Source organism: Salmo salar, chromosome ssa03 (genome assembly GCF_905237065.1).
Source record: "Salmo salar chromosome ssa03, Ssal_v3.1, whole genome shotgun sequence".
Lineage (NCBI taxonomy): Eukaryota > Metazoa > Chordata > Actinopteri > Salmoniformes > Salmonidae > Salmo > Salmo salar.
In genome coordinates this window covers 81,850,693-81,864,404 of record NC_059444.1, presented here as the reverse complement: position 1 = coordinate 81,864,404, position 13,712 = coordinate 81,850,693, and the positions used below count along the sequence as shown (strand labels likewise).

The window sequence follows — 13,712 nt, the reverse complement described above, 5'->3', positions numbered from 1 at the left end:
AGTACGTTCATCTCTAGGAGACAGAATGCGTCTTCTTCCTGAGCGGTATGATGGCTGTGTCATCCCATGGTGGTAATACTTGCGTACTATTGTTTGTACAGATGAACGTGGTACCTTCAGGCGTTTGGAAATTGCTCCCAAGGATGAACCAGACTTGTGGAGATCTACAAAAATAAATCTGAGGTCTTGGCTGATTTCTTTAGATTTTCCCATGATGTCAAGCAAAGAGGCACTGAGTTTGAAGGTAGGCCTTGAAATACATCCACAGGTACACCTCCTATTGACTCAAATTATGTCAATTAGCCTATCAGAAGCTTCTAAAGCCATGATATCATTTTCTGGAATTTTCCAAGCTGTTTAAAGGCACAGTCAACTTAGTGTATGTAAATTTCTGACCCACTGGAATTGTGATACAGTGGATTATAAGTGAAATAATCTGTCTGTTAACAATTGTTGTAAAAATCACTTGTGTCATGCACAAAGTAGATGTCCTAACCGACTTGCCAAAACTATTGTTTGTTAAGAAGACATCTGTGGAGTGGTTGAAAAACAAGTTTCAATGACTCCAACCTAAGTGTATGGTAACTTCCAACTTCAACTGTATTTTGGACAACTGTTACTTTAACTCCGCTACATCCCTAAAGAAAATAAGTCGTTTTTACTTCTACACATTTTCCCTGACTTGTTACATTTCGAATGCTCAGGCAGGACAGCAGTATTTTAATTTAATTTTTTTTACCTTTATTTAACTAGGCAAGTCAGTTAAGAACAAATTCTTATTTTCAATGACGGCCTAGGAACAGTGGGTTAACTGCCCTGTTCAGGGGCAGAACGACAGAGTATGGTCCAATTCCCGCACCTATCAATATAACGTGGTGTCATCCCTACTGCCTCTCATCTGGCGGACTCACTAAACACAAATACTGTGTTTGTAAATTATGTCTGAGTGTTGGAGTTGTCTGATGTTCTGAGTGTCCTTAAATAAAAATGAAATACAATTTGTGCCGTCTGGTTTACTTAATATAGGAAATTTAATGCAAAGCATTTACTTTTACTTTCACTATTTACTCAAGTATGAAAATTTATTACTTTTTCCACCACTGTACTTAAAGAAAAACTCCACCCAAAAACTATCTTTTGGTATTTGCTTCATTAGTCCTTTGTTGACGTAGTCCCAAAATGTTTTGCTTGATACAACTTAAGTTTTCAAGATATTTACATATCTTGAAAACTTAAGTTGTATCAAGCAAAAAACATTTTTTTTAAATAAAGAAATCATCCCGTATGATGAATTTAGCATCATATGATGCATTTAGCATCATATGATGCGAAATGCTTCATACAGGGATGATTTCTGTGACTCTGGATCAGAAGATTGCATGTTTGATCCCATTCGTGGACACTATTTTACTTTAATTTCATTTACCCTATCCCAAACCTTAACCCTTACCTTTACCATATGGAATGAGTGCATTAACTTAATGTTTAAACCCCATCCCAAACCTTAACCCTTACCTTTACCATATGGAATGAGTGCATTAACTTAATGTTTAAACCCCATCCCAAACCTTAACCTTCACCTTAACCATACGGATTGAGTGCCTAAACTTAATGTTTTAACCCCATCCCAAACCTTAACCCTCACCTTAACCATACGGATTGAGTGCCTAAACTTAATGTTTTAACCCTATCCCAAACCTTAACCTTCACCTTAACCAAACGGAATGAGTGCCTAAACTTAACCTTTATGGAACGGTACAGAGCACCAGGAGCAACAAAACACTTTGAAAGGTGCAGTTTGGAGCAACTTCAAAATTTGACGTTTGGAGAACGTGGATGAAGATCTAATTCTGCAGTGAGACTGTGAGATCTTGTTATCCGAAGGTAAAAGTAAGCAGGCAGAAACTGAATAAAAAGTCACATGATGTACTTTATAGATTGACTCATTCTCTAATTCGGGTATTATGGCCTAACCACTGTGAAATTTCACTGGATGGTAATGGTTCAAAACAATGTGTTTATAATAGGACTGCAAGGCATTACCTAAATAGTTCACTGACTATTCACACAGCTGAGAAATTCTTCATGTTGGAAAATCTATTTGAAAAGTTCTCATGTTGATTATGTAAACACTGTAAATACCTAAATAGACTTTTTATTTCATGTCTGTCTCTGTCTGCCTGAGTGTGTGTCTCTGTCAAACACGCATCTCTGAATAACTACTCACACAGAGTAACCTCAACACCGGGCTAAAATAACATGGATTTAGAGCATATACATGTATCATTCTTGTGCAATTCATATCTATAGACTACATTGAGGTTTTTCTTTCATTATTTGTATCTGGAATTAGGGCATAAGCCTAAACTTTAGGGCCTAACTGTACGTGTGCTAAATACACGGCACATGCCAAATGCTTTCAGGAATTTAGGCAAAAAAAGTTCACTTTGATCCACAGAGGCAAAAAGGTCAATGTCGGAGTTGAATTCAAAAAGAGAAAACCTGCGAAATTGTTATCTTAATGAGCATCATAAAAGCTGATAGTATGTATTTCAACCACAAAAAAATATGCATCCAAAAGTCGAACTGAAATCTTATCAGAATCATGTTGGGTCGTTTTCACAGCTTTTAATTCCCTTAAAACCGGTCAAATATTTGGAAATTTTGCATTTTCTCCCGGTCCCTAAAAAACTTTGCTGGGCGAGAGAAGCAGAGATGAAAGAGAAAATTGTGCAGATGTCAACTAGATAGAATGAATGCTTCAATCGATGTATGACATATTTTCTGGTGAGCAAGGTTTTTTTTTGTCTTCTAGGGCAGTGGTTCCCAACCAGTGGTACTAGGACCCCTAGGGGTACTTGGCCTATCTACGGGGGTACTTGAGAACACTCGTGAGACCATAGTACTACTTGTAAAATGCACATAAGGGGGTACTTCAGGGGTACTCCGGGCAGAGCAAAATTCAGTTTATTTTTTTATTTTTTTATTTAACCTTTATTGAACTGACTTGCCTAGTTCAATAAAGGTTAAATCAAAATAAATACAAAATATCAGAATTTTGCTCTGCCCTGAGTACCCCTGAAGTACACCCTTAAGTGCATTTTTCCAGTAGGCCTATGGTCTCACGAGTCTTCTCAAGTACCCCCTGTAGGTAGGCCAATTACCCCTAGGGGTCCTTGGGATACCACACCTAGTTGGTGGTACAGTAACAGAAAAAGGTTGGGAACCATTTTCTATGTTTGCAGGTTAGGGTTTGGTACGGGCCTCAGATTTTCACTTTATCACATAAAGTCGGGCGGTTACAGATGGGTTTTTAGCAATTGCGGGCAGGTGTGGGTGAACAAACGGCTGACCGACGCATTACTTCTGAATACCTTTTCACACAGATGACCAACACAGACTAATCTCATCGCCTGGCAAAACTGAAGCACAATATGAGTATATAAGGAGGTGTGAACTTACTGATTCATGTTTTTGGGGGAATTCGGTGGAAGTCACATGGCTGTCCGTCAGTGTCCTGTTGTTTTGACAGGATTGACAGTTTGCCTTTCTTTGTGGTTGACAGTTAAAACAGTGTTACTTGCAGTTAGTCACAGACATAGACCAGAGTAGTGCAACGAACATACCGGACAGATACAGACCTGCAACTGAGGTAACAGAAAAAGTGCATGTATTTGAGTACGGCTCATAATAATGGCTGGAATGGAGCGAATGGAATGGCACCAAACCATGTGTTTGATGTATTTGATACCATTCCACTCATTCAGCTCCAGCCATTACTACGAGCTCGTCCTCCCCAATAAAGATGCCACCAACCTCCTGTGATTAAATCCAGATAAAGTTGAAGATGATGAACCTAATGCAATGAACTCCATGGATATTGATGATGACGATATTGATGATGATTATGTCAATGTAAGAGCCGTCAAGCCCAACAAGAAGGATGGAGTTGGTGCTCAACATTCAGTATCTTTTCAGTGGTGGTAGAAACCCTCCGGAGTTGGTGCAGTGTGTCTGTGGCTGCTGTGTGCTCTCCTACTGGCTGGGATCATAAATCTGTTAGTCTATCATAGAAACCAAATGACCAGTTACAACAACCTGGCTAAAGAGAGAAACCAGCTGCAAAAAAGCCGTGACAATCTGACTGAAGAGCGAAACCAGCTAGAGACCAGCCACAACAGCCTGATTAAAGAGAGAGACCAGTTACAGAGTGAAACAGAAAGACTGAAAGAGTCTTTAACGGTCAAAGGGTACTGTTCACAAGAATGGATTAAGTTTGACTTTGACTGCTGTTACTACCTCTCCGCTCTGAATGGAAACTGGGAGGAGAGCAGATTGGACCATTGCTTTCAGTTATAAATAACCTCCTTTCTTATTATCTTCTCTTTTGTCCTTCCCTCTCCTCTCTTCACCTCTTATCTGCTCTCCTCTCTTCACCTCTTATCTCCTCTCCTCTCTTCACCTCTTATCTCCTCTCCTCCCTTCACCTCTTATCTCCTCTCCTCCCTTCACCTCTTATCTCCTCTCCTCTCTTCTGTTCTCTCAATTCTTCTCCCCTGTTCTCCTCATTTCTTACCCTCTCCTCCCCTTTAATTTCCTTTCCCCTTCTCCTCTCCCCTCCCCTCTGCATCTGAAGCCCCAGATCCATTCTACCAGTCGACGCTGTATCAGAGCAGCTGGTGTCTCTTGGTGAACCACAGGTGGCACCAAACACACATCCTGTAGGCAACCTCCTATCAATTCAGGTTCAACCCAGAGAGAGAGAGCTTTGGGAAATATTTTCCTACTCATCTTAGACATCTCTCTCTTGCTCATGCACACGCACGCACGCACACACACCCGAAAGGGTTGAAAGCAAAGGGTCAGCCGCGGTGCAGCGCCTTTGTAAAAAGCAGAAGTGAAAGGTCTTTTAATGCGCTCTCTCTGCCTCTCTTTCTCGTAAAATGTATATATGACCATCTAGCATGGTTTCTGCTATATTCCCCTGCCAGCTACTTCTCTCCAACAAATCCTATTAAAGCTATTCTCATGCACATACACACACACATCCAGGCTATTCCCATCCGGCCGTGATTGGGAGTCCCATAGGGCGGCACACAATTGGCCCAGTGTCATCCGGGTTTAGCCGGGGAAGACGGTCATTGAATTTGTTTTTAACTGACTTGCCTAGTTAAATAAAGGTTAAATGAAAAACAAATAAAATAAAATATACTGCTCAAAAAAATAAAGGGAACACTTAATCAACACATCCTAGATCTGAATGAAATAAATAATCTTATTAAATACTTTTTTCTTTACATAGTTGAATGTGCTGACAACAAAATCACATAAAAATAATCAATGGAAATCCAATTTATCAACCCATGGAGGTCTGGATTTGGAGTCACACTCAAAATTAAAGTGGAAAACCACACTACAGGCTGATCCAACTTTGATGTAATGTCCTTAAGACAAGTCAAAATGAGGCTCAGTAGTGTGGGTGGCCTCCACGTGCCTGTTTGACCTCCCTACAACGCCTACGCATGCTCCTGATTAGGTGGCAGATGGTCTCCTGAGGGATCTCCTCCCAGACCTGGACTAAAGCATCCGCCAACTTCTGGACAGTCTGTGGTGCAACGTGGCGTTGGTGGATGGAGCGAGACATGATGTCCCAGATGTGCTCAATTGGATTCAGGTCTGGGAAACGGGCGGGCCAGTCCATAGCATCAATGCCTTCCTCTTGCAGGAACTGCTGACACACTCCAGCCACATGAGGTCTAGCATTGTCTTGCAATAGGAGAAACCCAGGGCCAACCGCACCAGCATATGGTCTCACAAGGGGTCTGAGGATCTCATCTCGGTACCTAATGGCAGTCAGGCTACTTCTGGCGAGCACATGGAGGGCTGTGCGGCCCCCCAAAGAAATGCCACCCCACACCATGACTGACCCACCGCCAAACCGGTCATGCTGGAGGATGTTGCAGGCAGCAGAACGTTCTCCACGGCGTCTCCAGACTCTGTCACGTCTGTCACGTGCTCAGTGTGAACCTGCTTTCATCTGTGAAGAGCACAGGGCGCCAGTGGCGAATTTGCCAATCTTGGTGTTCTCTGGCAAATGCCAAACGTCCTGCACGGTGTTGGGCTGTAAGCACAACCCCCACCTGTGGACGTCGGGCCCTCATACCACCCTCATGGAGTCTGTTTCTGACCGTTTGAGCAGACACATGCACATTTGTGGCCTGCTGGAGGTCATTTTGCAGGGCTCTGGCAGTGCTTCTCCTGCTCCTCCTTGCACAAAGGCGGAGGTAGCGGTCCTGCTGCTGGGTTGTTGCCCTCCTACGGCCTCCTCCACATCTCCTGATGTACTGGCCTGTCTCCTGGTAGCGCCTCCATGCTCTGGACACTACGCTGACAGACACAGCAAACCTTCTTGCCACAGTTCGCATTGATGTGCCATCCTGGATGAGCTGCACTACCTGAGCCACTTGTGTGGGTTGTAGACTCCGTCTCATGCCACCACTATAGTGAAAGCACCGCCAGCATTCAAAAGTGACCAAAACATCAGCCAGGAAGCATAGGAACTGAGAAGTGGTCTGTGGTCCCCACCTGCAGAACCACTCCTTTATTGGGGGTGTCTTAATAATTGCCTATAATTTCCACCTGTTGTCTATTCCATTTGCACAACAGCATGTGAAATGTATTGTCAATCAGTGTTGCTTCCTAAGTGGACAGTTTGATTTCACAGAAGTGTGATTGACTTGGAGTTACATTGTGTTGTTTAAGTGTTCCCTTTATTTTTTTGAGCAGTGTACATTTACTCCTATCAGCCATTGGAGAGCTGACTGACAGTTTGAGAGAGTGGATTAAGATAATACATAATGGTTAAAGATTTGCCCCTATTTTTCTGTTATTGGTAATGGACACTTGACCTAGGGCTCTCATTCTTAAAGACACAAATCTCTGTATCTCAACACCTGCACATTGTTTGCACGCACTCAAATGCACACATGCATGTGTACAATTAGGCTGTAGACAGGGTGCCAGGTTAGACACTGGCACACATGACTGCAGGCACGCAGACACGCACACACACACACACACACACACACACACACACACACACACACACACACACACACACACACACACACACACACACACACACACACACACACACACACACACACACACACACACACAGAGAGAGAGAGAGAGATGGCATTGTTTAATGTAAGTGACTAAGTGGTGTTTGACCTGTGTTTCGTGAAGTAAAAAGACAGACAGACAGACAGACAGACAGACAGACAGACAGACAGACAGACAGACAGACAGACAGACAGACAGACAGACAGACAGACAGACAGACAGACAGACAGACAGACAGACAGACAGACAGACAGACAGACAGACAGACAGACATGGAGTAGAACTCTGGGGACAGGCCCAGTTTAGTCTCTCTGTCACTGCTTCACATAGTAGCCTGACTCAGCCACCAGGAGAGACAGAGAGCAAGAGAGAGAGATAGCGAGAGGGAGAGAGAGAGAGATAGCGAGAGAGAGAGATAGTGAGAGGGAGAGAGAGAGAGAGGAAGGCAAGCTGAACAAGAATTTGATTGGGCTCCCTTGGAGGGCCATTGCTGAGGTTGAGGATGCCTGGTTGTCCCTTATGGATGAACCCTGCTTGTGCTCCTATCGAGCGCTCTAAAAGCCTCCACTTATAGGATCATCATGTGTGCCAACAGCCATGCAGCATGGAACACCAACCAGCGTGGAACACCAGCCAGAATGGAAAACCAGCCAGCATGGAACACCACCCAGTGTGGAACACCACCCAGCGTGGAACACCAGCCAGAATGGAAAACCAGCCAGCATGGAACACCACCCAGTGTGGAACACCAACCAGCGTGGAACACCAACCAGCGTGGAACACCAGCCAGAATGGAAAACCAGCCAGCATGGCACACCACCCAGCATGGAACACCAATCAGTGTGGAACACCAGCCAGAATGGAACATCAGTTAGAGTGTAACACAATGCAGCATGGAACACCAGCTAGAGTGGAACACAATGCAGCATGGAACACCAGCTAGAGTGGAACACCATGCAGCATGGAACACCAGCTAGAGTGGAACACCATGCAGCATGGAACACCAGCTAGAGTGGAACACCATGCAGCATGGAACACCAGCTAGAGTGGAACACCATGCAGCATGGAACACCAGCTAGAGTGGAACACCATGCAGCATGGAACACCAGCTAGAGTGGAACACAATGCAGCCTGGAACACCAGCTAGAGTGTAACACAATGCAGCATGGAACACCAGCTAGAGTGTAACACCATGCAGCATGGAACACCAGCTAGAGTGGAACACCATGCAGCATTGAACAAACAGAGGTTTAACACTGCTTAAGGACAGGCAGCTCCATGTCTCTGTCTGTCTGTCTGTCTGTCTGTCTGTCTGTCTGTCTGTCTGTCTGTCTGTCTGTCTGTCTGTCTGTCTGTCTCGCTCTGTCTGCCTGACTGTCTCTGTCTGTCTCTGTCTGTCTCGCTCTGTCTGCGTGACTGTCTCTATATGCCTGTCATTTGAAGTGAAATAGTACATAGTATCCTTGTAAAGATAATGAATATGAGGTTATAAAGTGCTGAAGTTCCTCTTTAAACGAAGTTGGCCACCGGAGTTTCACATGGTGTGAAGCAAACTATTAAAATCTTCTGAGAAAGACTCAAACATACATTTCCCACACCAGGCAGGTATTAACTGATAAGCCACAGAAAGTGAACCTTTTGCAAAGAGATATGCGTCACGAACTATGAAGCATACATTGCGTTCAATGCAAGAAGATATGCATCAAGAGTATTGATGCACAAGTCAATAGATTGTGTTCACTGCAAAGAAGTTGGTGATAAAGCTGCAATGGGTGAGAGACACAGACAGGCAGACAGAGAGACAGACAGACAGACAGACAGACAGACAGACAGACAGACAGACAGACAGACAGACAGACAGACAGACAGACAGACAGACAGACAGACAGACAGACAGACAGACAGACAGACAGACAGACAGACAGACAGACAGACAGACAGTATACATGGAGTAGAACCCTGTGTACGTGCAGAGAGATAATGAAGGACTATGTTGATCAAATCTAACCAAAGTTTATTTGTCACATGCACAGAATGCAGCGGGTATAACGGTACAATGAAATGCTGACTTAAAGCTCTTCCTCAATAGTGCAGAATAAATGTAAGGCAGCAAAAGTAACACAAATAGACAAGAGCAAAATAGTAAATAAAAAAAGCCAAGGTAATACAATATTTAATAAATGAACACAAGAACTGACCCTTATATAACAATGTGAAACAGTGTGCAGGAACACTGTGGAGGTAGATCAATAGGCTCAGCAGCAGGGTGAAGAGTATGTGTGTGAGCGTGTCTGTGAGTGTGTATCTGAGCGTGTGTGTGTGTTCGTATGTGTGTGTGCGTGACAGTGTGGTCGGTATGGGTGCAGTTAGACTGCCAGTGATAACTGCATGAAAATAGGTGTTTCCGGGTATTTTCCCAACTGTACACATTCAGTGAAATTTATTGTGAGCGGGAGCACACTCCTGACCACGCACTGGCACAAGTATTTCCGGGATCATACACTCCTGATGTAAAAAAAAGGCCATTAGTTTGCACCTGACCTTTCCCAGAGTCCCGTTAGGGTGGATATCTCTCCATCTCAGCTGTCAATCAGAACTCTGAAGTTTCAGCCAATCAGCATGCCGAATGCACATTCGGACACTGCACCCGCCCACTCTAGCTCAGAGTGTTTATGTCGTTCTAAGAAGAAGACGCAAGTTTTGGCTTGCTACCAAGGTTTTTCATTGTGTTTACTAGGAAGATTGTGCATGCATCCAAGAAAGTGAGTTGTGGGGTTTATTGTTGGGATGTTTAATGCTACGCAATGATGATTGACTGCAAGTAATTTACCTTAAGTTACCTTGTCACATCTGTAACTGTATTAAAGTAATGTTCTTATCCTGCAGCTTATGTATATTTCAGATACTCCATGTTGTTTACATTGCATAAGTGCCAGTATCGCCTTGATTGCATGAGCCTAGATGCATGAGCCTAGATGCATATTTGTCTAGAGTAATTTATATAGTCTCTATACCCATGCTACCGCAGCGTTTTCATAGTAGCCATTATTGTTGCCATGTGCAGGTGCCGGAGCAAGCCTCTAGAACAGTCTAGATTAGAAGTTTCAGAACTGGAGCTCGTGCAGGTGCAGTATAATTTATGACCCCAGAGACAGATCTGATAAGATCCCCATCAGGCCTGAGAGAGAGGGACATATATCTAGCCTGTCAGACTAATTAGTTCTCTCTCTCCAGTGAGATGTTTCTCCACATGTTGATATGCTGTGTGAATATCCCTGTTCAGGTGTAATGTTAGGACATTCCTTCCTGTGTAGATCTTCCTATTGTTTAGTTTCCAACACTGTGTATCTGTTCTTATCTTTCAGAATCACAAGTCCATTTCTAACTGTAACCACAAAGATACTTCAATGATGTGTGTGGGTTTGTGCAACTGTCTGGTGGTGACCTAAAGAATAAAGCTCTGGATATGAAAACATCTGCCTGCTTTCTGCCGGACTGCCTGGAGTGGGTCAGACCAAAGTACAGTCAGCATTGTCATTAGCTGGTGAGGGTTCAGAAGCCAACCGCTCAGATGGCTCCAGATGGCAGTGTTTACATCCTGTTACTCGTTAACCTCTTACATCTAGGCGTTCCGCTAGTGGAACCCCGTTCCGCCAGCGGAACCCCTAGCCAACAGCCAATGGGATCGCATGGCGCGAAATACAAAACCTCAAAAATCCAATAATTTCAATTTTTCAAACATCCATTTTACACCATTTGAAAGAAACCTCTCCTGAATCCAACCACGTTGCCCGATTTCAAAAAGGCTTTACACCGAAAGCAAAACATTAGATTATGTTAGGAGAGTACATAGACCAAAATAACCACACAGCCATTTTCCAAGCAAGCATATATGTCAATAAAACCCAAAACAGCTTCCCTTATCAGTTACCCTCCCCAGGACATGTTGCCCTCCTGCTCCTCCCATGCTGTATCTTCCTCAGCTGGGGCATGCAAAGCTCCCTGTTACCCAGAGGACCCCCATGCACCTCCTCAAGACAGCTATCACATGGGTCGCCCACGTACCCCCCTACTGCCCCCTTATATCCTAATGAGCCCCAGGTCTACCCCACATATGCAATGCCACCCCCTTCACTCCAGGACGAGCAGCCCCCTCTGGCAGACCGGTACAGAGAGAAGGACTAGGACAGAGCGGGACAGGGACTCAGGAGTGAGGTATGGTGCCAGTAGGATCGGCTCTAGAAGGTCATCTTACCAGGAGGCCAACTCTTCCTCAAATGATTCGCACCACTCGGAGTGAGAGTGAGGGGAGAGGGGCTACAGACGGGACAGCCTGGGCTCCAGAGATCACTGCAGACATCGTAACCACCACTCACACAACCGCAGCAGCAGAGCAGCCATGACCGGGACAGCAGGAACAGAAACAGAGACTACTCCAACAGCTCCGATCCCACCACACCCCTCTGCTTCCCCCACTGCACCCTCCCCTCCTGCAGCCTCTGTGATAGCCCAGGACTGTGGCCAGGATGGCCCGGCCAAGCCCAAACTCCATGTGTATCTAGGGCTGAGCGATGTGGCCAAAATATCATATAACTGTATTTTTGATGGTATGTTGGTTTTTGATGTTTCTGAATACTAATAAAGTTATAAATATGCTTTATGGGTAGTACATGGCCCTAGGCTGGCAACAAATTAATTCTAAGTGGTTTTAATGTGCTTTCTCCATTCTGATTGCTTTGCTGTTCAACCAAACTTCAACCAAAAATAATAGAAAGACAAAATGAACTATTTGTAGAACATTGCATAGGAATCTAAATCCTATTTTTGTAACCTCTTACTCTGGTTATCGACCAATGATTTCCATTTGCATAGTTATTTGTTCAATTCTAGAATTCACTTCCAGGATTTGAATACATTTCTTCATTTCCTGCTCTGATTCATCAGTCACACACTGTCATGTTTCTTTTGTCTTACAATGCCTTGCAAAAGTATTCATATCCAAGGGATTTCTTCACATTGTATTGTTACAAAGTGGGATTAAAATGGATAACATTTTAATCAACAATCTACACAAAATACTCGGTAATGTCAAAGTAGAAGAAAAAATGTACCTTTTTAAAGATTGATAAATACGACTAGATTTTAGTTATTTGATAAGTGTTCAGCTCTCTGAGTCAATACATATTTGGCAGAAGATTACAGCTGTGATTCTTCTTGGGTAAGTGTCTAAGAGCGGTATACATATTTCCCATTATATTAGCCCATTATTCTTTTCGTAATTCTTCAAGCTCTGTCTGTCACGTCCTGACCAGTAAAAGGAGTTATTTGTTATTGTAGTTTGGTCAGGGCGTGGCAGGGGTTGTTTGTTTTGTGTGTTTCGGGGTTTTTTGTTTATATTCCATGTATAGTCTATGTACCCTACAGGACTGTTTTTCGTCGTTCTTTTGTTCAGTGTTCATTTCTTTAATAAATCAAGAAGATGATTCACATCCCCGCTGCAGTTTGGTCCGATCATTACGACGCATATGACAGAACCACCCACCATAAGAGGACCAAGCAGCGGAGGAAGGAGCAGCAGGAGGAGTATAAGGAGTCATGGACCTGGGAGGAGATACTAGCTGGAGAAGGACCATGGAGGAAGGCTGGAGAGGACCGGGAACGTTATGCAGGAACACGGCTGGCAAGGAAGCCTGAGAGGCAGCTCCCCCCAAATAATTTGGGGGGGCAGACGGGAAGATTGGCTAGGTCAGGCAATAGACCTGAGCCAACTCCCCATGCTTATTATGGGGAGCGTTTGGCGGTGAGAGCACCGTTCTACGCGGAAGTGCGCAAGGTCTCGCCCATCCGCACGCACAGTCCGGTGCGAGTGATACCAGCCCCCCCGCAGGTGCCGTGCTAGAGTGGGCATCCAGCCAGGGAGAAGTATGCCTGCGCAATACATCTGGCCACCAGTGCATCTCCTGGGCCCAGGCTACCCTGCGCCTGCTCTACGCACGGCAGCCATCTTGACTCAGCACAGCCCAGTTCGCCCTGTGCCAGTACTCCACCCGTGCCAGGCTACAGAAAAAATCCAGCCAGGACAGGTTGTGCAGTCTGTGCGCTCCAGACCTCCAGTGCGTAGTCAAGGCCCCATGTATCCAGTTCCTGCTCCTCGCACTAGCCCTGTGGTGCGCATCCCTAGTCTGGCACCTCCAAAGCCAGCCCCACGCACCAGGCCTTTGGTGCGCCTGCCCAGTCCAGTACGTCCTGTTCCTGCTCCTCGCACTAGCCCTGTGGTGCGTGTCACTAGTCTGGCGCCTCCAAAGCCAGCCCCACGCACCAGGCCTTTAGTGCGCCTGCCCAGTCCAGTACATCCTGTTCCTGTCCTCGCACTAGCCCTGTGGTAAATGTCACTAGTCTGGCGCCTCCACAGCCAGCCCCACACACCAGGCCTTTAGTATGCCTGCCCAGTCCAGTTCGTCCTGCTCCTGCTCCTCGCACTAGCCCTGTGGTGCATGTCACTAGTCTTGCGCCTCCAAAGCCAGTCCCACGCATTAGGCCTTCAGTGCGCTGTCCCCGTCTAGAGCTTCCGGCAACAGTTGCCCCGT

At 45.0% G+C, this 13,712-nt stretch overlaps 1 long non-coding RNA gene across 1 annotated transcript; it reads left to right on the top strand.

Moving 5' to 3' along the window:
- The first annotated feature begins 9,774 nt into the window (after positions 1–9,774).
- LOC123741902 (uncharacterized) lies at positions 9,775–11,781 on the top strand. Its single transcript, XR_006769425.1, has 2 exons — positions 9,775–9,887; positions 10,491–11,781. It is a non-coding gene; the product is annotated as an uncharacterized lncRNA (long non-coding RNA).
- Positions 11,782–13,712: the final 1,931 nt, after the last annotated feature.